This window comes from Amblyomma mixtum, chromosome 9 (genome assembly GCF_055824585.1).
Source record: "Amblyomma mixtum isolate Tamu chromosome 9, ASM5582458v1, whole genome shotgun sequence".
In the NCBI taxonomy this organism is placed as follows: domain Eukaryota; kingdom Metazoa; phylum Arthropoda; class Arachnida; order Ixodida; family Ixodidae; genus Amblyomma; species Amblyomma mixtum.
This window is the reverse complement of record NC_143020.1, coordinates 71,538,027-71,549,009: the sequence shown is the minus strand read 5'-3', so window position 1 is coordinate 71,549,009 and position 10,983 is coordinate 71,538,027. Positions and strand designations below refer to the sequence as shown.

At 46.7% G+C, this 10,983-nt stretch overlaps 1 long non-coding RNA gene across 1 annotated transcript; it reads right to left on the bottom strand.

Annotated features, from left to right (window-relative positions):
• Positions 1–6,270: 6,270 nt before the first annotated feature.
• Positions 6,271–9,905, bottom strand: LOC149329632 (uncharacterized). The gene is made up of 3 exons (XR_016285447.1): positions 9,757–9,905; positions 8,075–8,186; positions 6,271–7,131 (listed from the first exon to the last, which is right to left on the bottom strand). It is a non-coding gene; the product is annotated as an uncharacterized LOC149329632 (long non-coding RNA).
• Between the last annotated feature and the right edge of the window lie 1,078 nt (positions 9,906–10,983).

Sequence of the window (10,983 nt, the reverse complement as noted above, 5' to 3'; positions counted from 1 at the left end):
GTCGGCAACTTGAACTTTAAGCGAGCTAAAGCAAATGCAAGCGTACTCGATGTATCCAAGCGGGAAAGTTAGCAGTCGTTTCTCTCCTGTGTAAATTCTTACGCAGATACGCATAAAGTGTACTGTACACTAAAAGCACTTCGAGGGCATAGTGCACGTACATTACCTCTTGTTATCACTGCTGGCGGTACATTTCGGCACCAAGCAGATGCACTAGGCAAACACTTCTAGCTCAGTGCATTATGCAGAAAAAATCAGGGGGCACTTTGGCTCACTAAAGTGCTGCAAGGCGAAAGCGTTTCCTGGCCACTGTTTGTTTTTATTTGCTTTTTTATTTTTCATATCTTCTTTTTTATTTATTTTTTGCTCCTATTCTTAATTTTATTGTTTTTATTTTTATTTTCACATCTTATTTTTAGTTTTTATTTTCCTTTTCTTGACTTTACTCCTTTTATTTTATTTATAAAGCCCATGCATTCACTAGATGCGCCTTTATTAATGCTGGAACCTTGAGCCTATTAAGCAGTGACGCCGAAAGGCGGACGAATCTGCCGACGCGTCTGTCGACATTCCTGCCGACGCGTCTGTCGACACGGCTGCCGACGCGTCTGCTAACAACAGTATGGGGCATTAAAGGCTTTCGCCTTAATAGCCGAGCGTTCGTTATATCTGTCGCAGTTATACGTGTAAATCAAACGTGTGTTGAATCGGTAAAAATGAAAGTGCTCGTAGGTTGGACAAGTCCAGATCTTGCAGAGATCGTCCTTCGATTAATATTTTCGCTTCCTACGCTGAAAAGCAGATTTTAAGGATTGCTAATTAACAAAAAGAAAGCAAAGTTAGCATTTAAGAGGATTTTTGGGAAGGGGTACGCAAGGAAAAATAAAGTGTAGGAAGTTTCGCGAAAATCAGTGTCGAAGAAGTCAATCTCACGCACGATGCTTCATAAATGGCAAGAAATACGTGTACCACGGTAATAAAAGCCAGGTCGCACCGGTCATGTGAAAGTCAGCATAATGAAGCGGTGATTTCTTTTCTCAAAATTAATTTCCGATGCATTAAAAAAGGTTTATGAAATTGGTGTATTCGTTGATATGGTTAGGCCGTCCGTTAATCTGGTCACGGGATAATGGTTAGGTAGTGAAGTTGCTGATTAAGTATAGTCAGATGGCTTTCAATGTTACAGAAAGCATAGAAACTTGTATGGCAGAGGTGCGTTCAAGGTGTGTTGTGGGTTACATGAAATAATGCTTTCTTGTCACTCTTGTGAAGCTGCACTCTTTTTTTTTTGTTTCCTGTAGCCCCACTATAATGCCTTTGGCGCTATGGGTTTCTGGAAAAAAAAAAAACCCTAGATGTCCTACAGGTGCGTCAACGTAGACATGCTGGACCAAAACTGCTGAAGCGAGCATAACGCATTAAAAGGACTTACCGAGCGCTAAAACTTGTATTGGGAAATTGAAAGCAAGTTCCGGCATTGGCGTCATGGCATTCGTTGGTCGCTCCGTTCGCACAGAGAACAACCGTGGATGTTTAAATCGCGACGAAAAGGAATATAAATAGGCACCCTACGTCACGTAGAAAGCACAAACAACGTATACTAGTGCAGGGAGTCAGAAACTAGCCAGCTGATGTCCACGGACGTAATGCAAAATATGCTACGTTTTATGCGCAACAGGAGCTCTGTTATTGGTAAGCGCAACATGCGTTGATGAGGAATTCTATGAATGGCATTTTCTATTAATTTCCTGAACATGGTCGTCTTAGTAAATTACAAACGCTACTGAAGTTTCTTTCTCAGTCTCCAGCCAGCAGTAGGAAGTTCTTTTTCTTTTCTCATTTTTCAATTTCTGTTGTTTGCAGTCTATTAACCAATGAGTTTTATTTCATCATCAGGTGTCAGTGTGGTGCTAGGTTCGGAGACATTCTCGCAGAAAAAGACGTTGCCTGCTACAAAGAGTAACTGAAAGTACAAAGCGTCACTACGAGCTATGCGTGCTTAACAAAGCACCCTCCGTTACAGCTGTACTGTCTGAATCGGGAAATAGTGGAACTTGAATACTTACAGTTGACGTATTACTGCCCTGCAGCCTTGGGCAGCGGGAAATGCTTTGTTATACTAATCAAGACAACGACAATATGCAGCGCATACTTCTATTTATTTGTGCACATGCCAAGAGGGAAACACTATTACACGAATGCAGGCACTGTTGCTTCTTCCGTTGCTGGGTTCATAGGGTCTTCCAGCAGCTGCTCGAGGGCTTGCATACCAAAAAGAATGGACCGCCAGATTGCGCGCAAAGAGGGAAACTATATACATTTGAAAAAGTCCTAATTTGTAAAGAAAAAAACTTTATTCCGTTATTCCAAACCCCAAACCTAACTCTGACACTGAAATGAAAGTATAGGTTGCAGCAAGACAAAGCACGTTTCATTTATTGCCCCTTCAGTCCTTCGAACACTTTGCCTCAGACAGGATCCCCGTCAGAAAATCGACAAAAGAGAAGAAAAGCAGCTCGGAATGTTGCAACGGTAGCTGTGTGCACCGCGCTGGAAACTGCGGTTTCACCCTGCTGAAAAAAATCTATGATGCAATAACCTCATAGAGGCTTCCTCATAAAATATTACACAATTCGTATAATATTCTGTGACATCTTTTTGATGATTGCACGACTTTACAGAAATGTATGACATTTGTATGATAATTTTCTATGATTTGTATGATAATTCTATGATATTTGTGTGACGAACTCTATGAGTTTATTGCATCGTACAACTTTTTTCAGCAGGGCAAATCATCAGTGGCCAACGCTTCCATAATTGGCGATATGCTGGACACCAATCAAAGTTTGTGTTTAGATGTGGTGACAGGCCAACCATTGGCCATTCTAAGGAAGGCCAAACATGGGCAACAATTGGAAATGCCTTGACCATCATAAGGCCTTCACTCTAACACCACGTTAAATCCAAGCAGTTTCCTTGATTGTAGGCCAATCATCTTGGTCAATTAGTATTTTAGCTTTTTCCTAGAACCATTTTTTTTTCACTAACTGCAGCTGCTTCTAGATCCCTGGACCCTTCTGTGAGATTTATTAACTGTACACATTAATTTTGGGGCCACCACTTGCCAAACACCTCAAATATATACAATCCCTTCTAGAAGATCTCAGTCTCAAAAAACACCAATATCACCACATGACCGGATGGTGTGAAATGCAGCAGTAAGCAGCTGACAGCATTGCTGCAAAAAGACTTCTGTAAAGAAAGGTGCAAAGTACTATTTGAGCCAAGCACCTAAAGAATTACAAATATTTGTAAATTTGCCAAAGGCTACACGCATGTCTTTTTTTTTGCTTCGCATTTACAGCACATTTCAATTATGGTGAGGCACCATAAATTCAAGGACTGTTAGATCACTTAGTTAAATCACTTAATTTCACAAAAGCCACGATGACGGTAACGCTACCAAGGCATTCAAAAATCTTACCCGAGTATAAACACTGCTAATGAGTTATCTCGGAAATGTCGTTCAAATGCAATATAAATATTATTTTACGGAAAATACCGCTTCTCTTGCTTGACAAACCGAAAAAGTAGCCGTAAACTCGCGTGTCAGCATACAAGCCGAGAGTATCTGTCAGAAGTGCTGGTAAAATTTTTTTTACTTATTTTACAGGCCTAAGATACAGGACTTAGGCAGGAGTGGACAATACAAATCAACAAATTCAGAAACAGCAAACAATTAGATACAGGACGTTGAATGATAAATCAGAACAAAGACACAAGATACTGTTTACAACATGAATGCATTTTGATGGGGGGAGGCACAAGGGCGCAGAGGAATCATGAAACCGTTGTACAGTTGACCGTATCGGCGGATAACAATTCCAATCGCAAATAGTGCGCAAGGAAAGGAATTTTTAAATGCGTTAGTCCTGCACGAAAAATCTAGGACTCTTTTGGTGTGATAGAGCGCGTAGAGCGGCGGCGCAGGCTGCCGACATTTCGGCTTCTACCCGACGCGCTGCCACAACTAGCTCGTTCAAGTCGCCGCAGTGACTTCTTCCGCAAATAGAGAGCAAACGTGGGGTGGCTCTGTCGGACAATCCTTTCCACTCGCTCCGCATTCGAAGCTCCGGGATCGGCGTAGACGTATTGATCCTGCATCGCCCTGACGTTCTGGACCAGTTCCAACTCCCTCTGCATCCACAGCATCCGCACACGAGCGGACCGGATCGCGGATGGTCCGGGCGCGTCAGCGCTGTCCGCGTGCCACGTAACGTGAACGTCCCTGCTCTGAGCGACCTTGAGCCGGCGGCGTGCACTTTTCTGGGCGCGGACCGCGGACCGAATGAAAAAGGCCAGCGCCTTTTTCAGTCCGAGGGCTTGTCGGCGGACCGGGATTGTTTTTGCTTCTAGGTGCACTCGTCTGGCTAGCTATCCTGAATGAAGTCGGCTTTGCTCCGTGCTGGCGCCTTTCGTTTTGGCGCGCTTTTCGCCGCATTTGCAGCTCGAGTGCAGCATTGTGTGTCCTCCTTTTCGTATTTCTCTCACTGCGTCGTACTGTGTATTTGAGCGTGTGCGTAAATACCCGCTTAGCTTTGTTGTTTCTGCTTATTTGAGTGAATATGGAGAGAAGGAGCTCTGTGAGCCAGTATCTGGTAAAACTGCTCTGGACTAAGCCGCAGCAAGCGTTTGTACTCTCCGGGTCGCATTCAAGTAGGTCCTCGTACAGCAGGTCCTGCATGGCCAAACACTGTTTTTCCAACCTTGACTTTGTCCAACATAACCGTTTTAGACGCGAAAGCTTCCTTCTCGCCCTCAGACGCTTTAATGGCGACAACCAGTGCGGCGAGACGACGTTTTCGTTCGGCGTTCATGTTTAAACTCTCGGCAGCTGAGTTTTCGAAGCCACGCTAACAGCGCAAGCCCGCTGTGGGCGAGAGTATGCGCGGATTGTCCGCTGCGTTCGTGTGAATGCCCGACGTTCAGACCGACTCCCGGATGCACGTGTCACGATAACCGCGCTGACGCGCGCGTACCATCCGCGATTCGGTCCGCACGTCTGGGCCCACCTTCATGGAGATACGATCACGTGGTGGGTACACCAGTAATGGCAATGCTTTGGGTTCGGTTCAGCTACGGTTTCGGGTGAAAATTCGGGTTCTGTTCCTCTTTCGGGTTCAGGTTCGGTTCCGGTTCGACACTATGCTTTAGAGAGTCAAAGTGCCCCTGAATTATTTGCTGTCCTTTTCGCCAAAGGTAGCTTCATATTCGCTACTGAGAGCATAATTAGCATTCGACTCGAAGAATTTTTTCTACTGCTAATTGAAACGAAAAATTTAGCGGCAACAACGCGGCACATAAGAGAGCGCGAAGAGTGAAAGAACATCTGGCGAGCGCGGCGCCTTGGCTTTCGTGCTCATTGATGGCAAAATCACCGAGGTCCTTATCTGTGGGAATGAATGAACACCGTCCTGACGTACTTCCATCTCTTGGGGACACAGCTGGAACACCTTGGTTACTCTACTGTTGACTCCGTAAATGCATCTCTCAGTTAGACCGCTATCTCATATGCGGATCTGTCACGCAAATAATGCCACAACTTCGCCTTCAGTGCCCATGGGGATTCTAGAGAATGTCAGAATTAAGCGCTCACCGTCAAAAACGTGAACGCTTTCCACAAACCAGCGCGAATTTCATCGCAAGCCAGGAACAGCAATACATTTTCAAAGCGACCAGTTATATGCATGGACACATCCACAGACCACGTACGGACCTTTGCAAATACATCATCTTGCCCAGTGTAGCAATATATTTATGATGACGATGATCACGTCCACGTTCACACCCCTTTTCAACGGGCTGTCACGTTGTTGTGAGCCGCCAGACATCACAGTGCCCCCTTACGCTGAGTTTGCTCGCGAATAGAGGGCAACGCGAGATGAGCGAAGAGGACAGCAGTTCCTAGAATTTTCCTTCCCTCGGTGTGTTGTCGCACTCGGCACATCACTCACGTGACCTTTTCTCCCGTGCTCCGGTCCGTCGTGTGGACACTGACGTTCTAGAAGACCGTGGTTACCGCTCCAAACAGTGCACATCTCGGAGATACGGTCACCTGGTGGGTACACCAATAATGGAAAGGCTTCATCGCTCTTACGCGTTTTTCAATGCCAAATTAAAATTATATATTTTTGTTTCCTCCGATATGGCACTGCTCCACTCTTACATCATGGTACTTTTTTTTTCAATAATCTCATGACACGTGTTTCAGTCAGTAATTAATATACTGTCTCTTTAATGAGCACAGACCTCGATGTTTCATAAATGCTGCACTTACCTCCCAGTATCCAGCGACCTAGTACCAAGCACCCATTGCCAGTAACCCTGCGTTATTCCCAACACTGCTTCGTTATCAGATATGGCAGCTGGTGACTGAGTTCCAGTTGCTCTGGGAATGGGTATTCTAGCCAATATCGACGAGCAGTGCCAGAAAGGAGACAAATGCAAAACAAACCTGTTCATTTTAGCGAAAATGGTGGAGCGAGAGCTGACACGCTGCATGAGACACATTCACTCAAGGCGCAACGCTGACACAGTGCAAATGGTGAGAATTTTGTAGCCCTCCAATCTCCGAGATTAGACATGAAGGCATGCTGATGTCCTGCTGCATCCCAGTCTCCATGGGTCACACATGAAGTATTGCTGGTGTCCTGCTCCATAAGGTCGGTGGTCATGTCTTCATGCAGATGATGTTAAACTAGTCGCGAAACCTATGCCGGGTTTTCTATCAGTGACCTCACCACATTGCATACCTTGAGAGCCATCCCTAAGCTCATACCCATGACATTTGTTAGGTAGTCCTCAGTAAACATAAACAAACCTTCCCTGTCAGTTAGCTGTGCAGTGAATTCTTCGACGCATCCTGTGCAGCTTGGAATTTCCGCGATGTAGGGAATAGCCTCCGGAACCGTCCAGCCACGAGGGCTTTCAGACCAGCAACGCCAGATGCTCCAGCAGGTTTTCCACTTTCTCTTCGTCAACCATGTTCCACTTAGGATCATAGTCAGCAGTCGTGTTGTCCGGGATCCAGGCAGCAGGCGGGGTAGGGGTCCTGAAGCCAGTGTACTCCTGCGTAGAGTAAATATGCCGACTCTAGATCGAGAGCTCCACATTCTTGGAACTGCTGTCGCAGCCTTTATGGCGACACATCTTACACTCTAATCCCGGTAACCCTTAATATAGGTGCACACTTTCACAAATTTGTGCACCGATAATTTTCAGAGTTACAGCGTACCGCATACGTTTTACCAGTTACACTGTGCCTTTGAATTTGGTGTCGGCCATGAACTGGATGCAGGTTACGCTGTAACCCTCAGCGTTGCTCTCATTTTTGAGAAATTTAAAGGTTAAGCGGTAACCCTCAATCTTACCGTCAGCTGTGAATATTTGCAAGTTACGTCGCAACCTTCATCCTATCTTAGTACTTCACAGGTTACATGTCAACTCTCATTTTCTTCTTTCAATTTATGCATTCATGCACACTGCCGCCCTTGCGTTTCTCCTCCGAAACGCGGCTCGGTTCGAACATAAGACCTCTGGCTCAGTAGCCGAGGTCCCATGGAGGTTCGAACCACTATGGCGGGTTAATGTTTCAACAAATAAGTCTTCGACCCGTCCAAGTTGAAGATAACTGTACGGCGCAGTAGTAAAATGCGCGCTTCAATGTTAAGCCGCTGTTGTGCACATGTAAAAAGGAATAAATGGTATGAGGCACAATTTGTTTATTGAACCACACTGCTTGAAAATAATATACATAGTGAGAACGGGCCAGACTTTGGCTCTGTAAAGATTACTAACAAACCTTCGCGGCAAGCTCCACAGCTTTACAATATCTTATTCAAAACAGTCAGGAACTTCCTCAGGTGCGCTGAAACAAGGCCCCTAGGAATAATTTCCCCCGGCAGCACTATTTTTTGCACCAGAAAATGAATTTGTGAAAAAGAAGAGGGATACTCCAAGTTCTTCACGTAATAGATGAGAAGACAAATAATTAATGCACGCTGCAGGCCACCTGAGCAGACTCTGATGACTTCGTTTAGGCTGCCAGCAAAAACAAACGTTCCGTCCGTGCAAGTGTAGATGTGAGGCGCCGTCACTTGCACTTCACCTGCCGGCAGTGCCGCCTAAAAAAAAATTACCGACGATTACGTTACTTCCTAATGCGAAATTTGAGCGCAGCAAATAAGCTGTTTCACCTTTTCGATAGATTGAGGCAAAGAAATCGAGCAACACATGTATGCGCTATCACAGAATTTTTTTTTTAGCAGACGGAGGACTTCCATCGGTCGTCTCGCTCATGGCTCAGAAAGAACTGGCAGATAATTTCGCAGTGGCGAACGGCAGCGGCAATTTCGGCTCGGGCGGTGCACATATACAGATCCGCCGCCACCGATCTGGCTCTCTGATTGCCACCGCACAGGGCGAACGGCAGCGGCAATTTCGGCTCGGGCGGTGCACATATACAGATCCGCCTCCACCGATCTGGCTCTCTGATTGCCACCGCACAGGGGTTGCATTGGAAGAGGAGCGAAGAAAGGAATTAAGTTCGAGCCGGCGCTCTGACAACCGGAGACTCGCAGGAAGAGGGGGGAGGGGGGCGGCGTGTACACCCAGCGGCAAACGATGGGGGCAGAAGCGCGCGCAGCAAGTGGACAACACGATAAAGGGAGGAGGGAAGAGATAGCAGCGACTGACTGATGCCGCTGACGCCGATAGTGAGTCAACCCCAGCTGCGGATGAAAGGGGGGCGGAGCTGGTTACGAGGCCGACGCCGACGACAACGCCGACGACGACGCGAAACCCAGGAACGGACGCCAAAGAGCTGCGCTCTAAAAAAGTAAGAGGTACTTAACACAGAAGAGAGTTACCGGCTCCCATACGAAGCAGTTTAATGGTGCTCTAAGAGTCATGGTTGCGACATACAGGAGAGAAAGATTTATCGTACACTCGTTTCACTGCTTCATCTCTGCTGTTATGCAGATTTTTAAAGGAGATTGGAAGCACAAGGTGCACATCAATTGCACAATTCTTCTTTAAATCTCATTCAGCAATCTAAACTTTAGCAAGGCTTCTGACGCACCCTCACGCCTTGAGGCAATGGAAATCACGGCGGCGACTTCGAACCAGCGAATAGACACGAGAAACACGCATTGTACGCCGGCCGGCATGATGAATGGAAAGCGCTGGACCAAGTAATGCATAGTAACGGCGCCTCGCGCCATGTGTTCGCCCGACATTACATTGCCTACGGTATCGGATATTCCTTCACCGACTGTTCCTCCAACACAAATTAGTGCTCCATAGTGCAGCCTATCATAAAGACACCTGCAGAAGAAGGTTCTGCTACCGAAACATGAGGCTCAATTAAGTCGACATTGGGCTGGCAGCATTGCGCCATTCGTAACATACACGATACTCGCAGTCAAAGGCGGCGCAGTCACTATGCCAAGTGTGAAAGCAGAACAACAGGAATCCTGCACATGCGTTCCCTGTCGAGCTGCTGAGCTCCCTTTCATCCGAAAGGATTACTCACGAAGTCGCACTTAGCGCACAATAATGCACGCAAGCAAAGCAAGAGATGCGCTACACACAGTTCTACTAAGGCGCTCAATTTCCCCCTTTGTTCATGTGCAAACAAGCTTGCTACAACAACATAAATAACCACCAGGTAAAAATCCACGTAAAGGTACTCACCGATCTCGTTCATCTTCCCGTGCGCTGCCGGGCAGTGTCCGCAGTACTCGCACTTCAGTTTCGATTCCGGCAAAACCATGCACTGCGGGCACTCGCAGTTATCTTCACTGCACCGCCCGCGCAAGACGCCAAACACGTCCGTGCTGCTGGCCGCCATCTTGACTTCTATCCCACCGTCCACTCGCGAAACGAGATGACGCATCTTTGGCGAGCGCCTTCGCAGTTATTCCCCTCCTCTTTCTCCTCCTCTCTCTGAGAGCTGCGCACGCGGCCCGCCCCAACCGTGCTGCCGCAAGCGAAAGGCGGACAGAGTAGCGAAGCTCCCACGAAGAGGCTACGCACAGAAGTGAGAACGAACTCTTGCGCCGTCACGTGGACTCTTGAGTGCGTGCGTGCCTGCTCGGTATAGCCCCGCGCTTGACAGCTCCAATGCCCGCATGGTGTCGAAATTGATGTCATCCGTGCCGCTGGCATCTTTTCGCTACCTCGGGCCTTTCTTTAAGAAGCTGAGATCCAATCCTCTCCGCATTCTATGGACGTAACAGGCAAGAAGTCCAATCCAACATTTCCAATCCTTGTTAAAGGGCCTAATTGGACGATATTTAACCTTAGAATAACACAACTACTTTATGCTTCCTTGCTAAAAATCATGCACCGAGCTTATGTCGCTGCAATTATCATTTAAAACGTGCCATAACACGACGCGCAGGATAAGCTTCTACTTCATTCCGCATATACGATGCACATGTTAACACGCTTTTTGCTTTGCAGCGGTGCGCACAAAAGAATACTCGCTTCGCGGGCTCCGCAATGCAAATGCAAGTGGTAAAAGATGGCGGCAGCGAGAAAACAGCCGACCCGGCTTCCCCGCTTTCCGTCTTGTCGGGAGGCGTCGCATGGCGGGAAAAGCACGCAGTGGCCTTGAAAAAGAAACAATTTTTTTTTTTCGTTTCAACGGGATCGCCGCGCCGATTATAGGTTACCGTAATCTGAGAGGTGCGTTTTATCGGTTACAAAACCAAAAAAAAACTGGTTTTGGGCATTTTTTTCTATGGGTTACAAGGCAGCTCCTTCAGCAGTAACTTATAAAACGCACCTCTTGAGTCGTTGTAACCTATGCATCGGTCAAGAATAATCAAAACATCAAGAACACTCGACCTGTAACGCTTATTTTAGACGCATTTATTGTGTGTAACTCCTATATAGGTAGCTTTATGGGTTACTGGG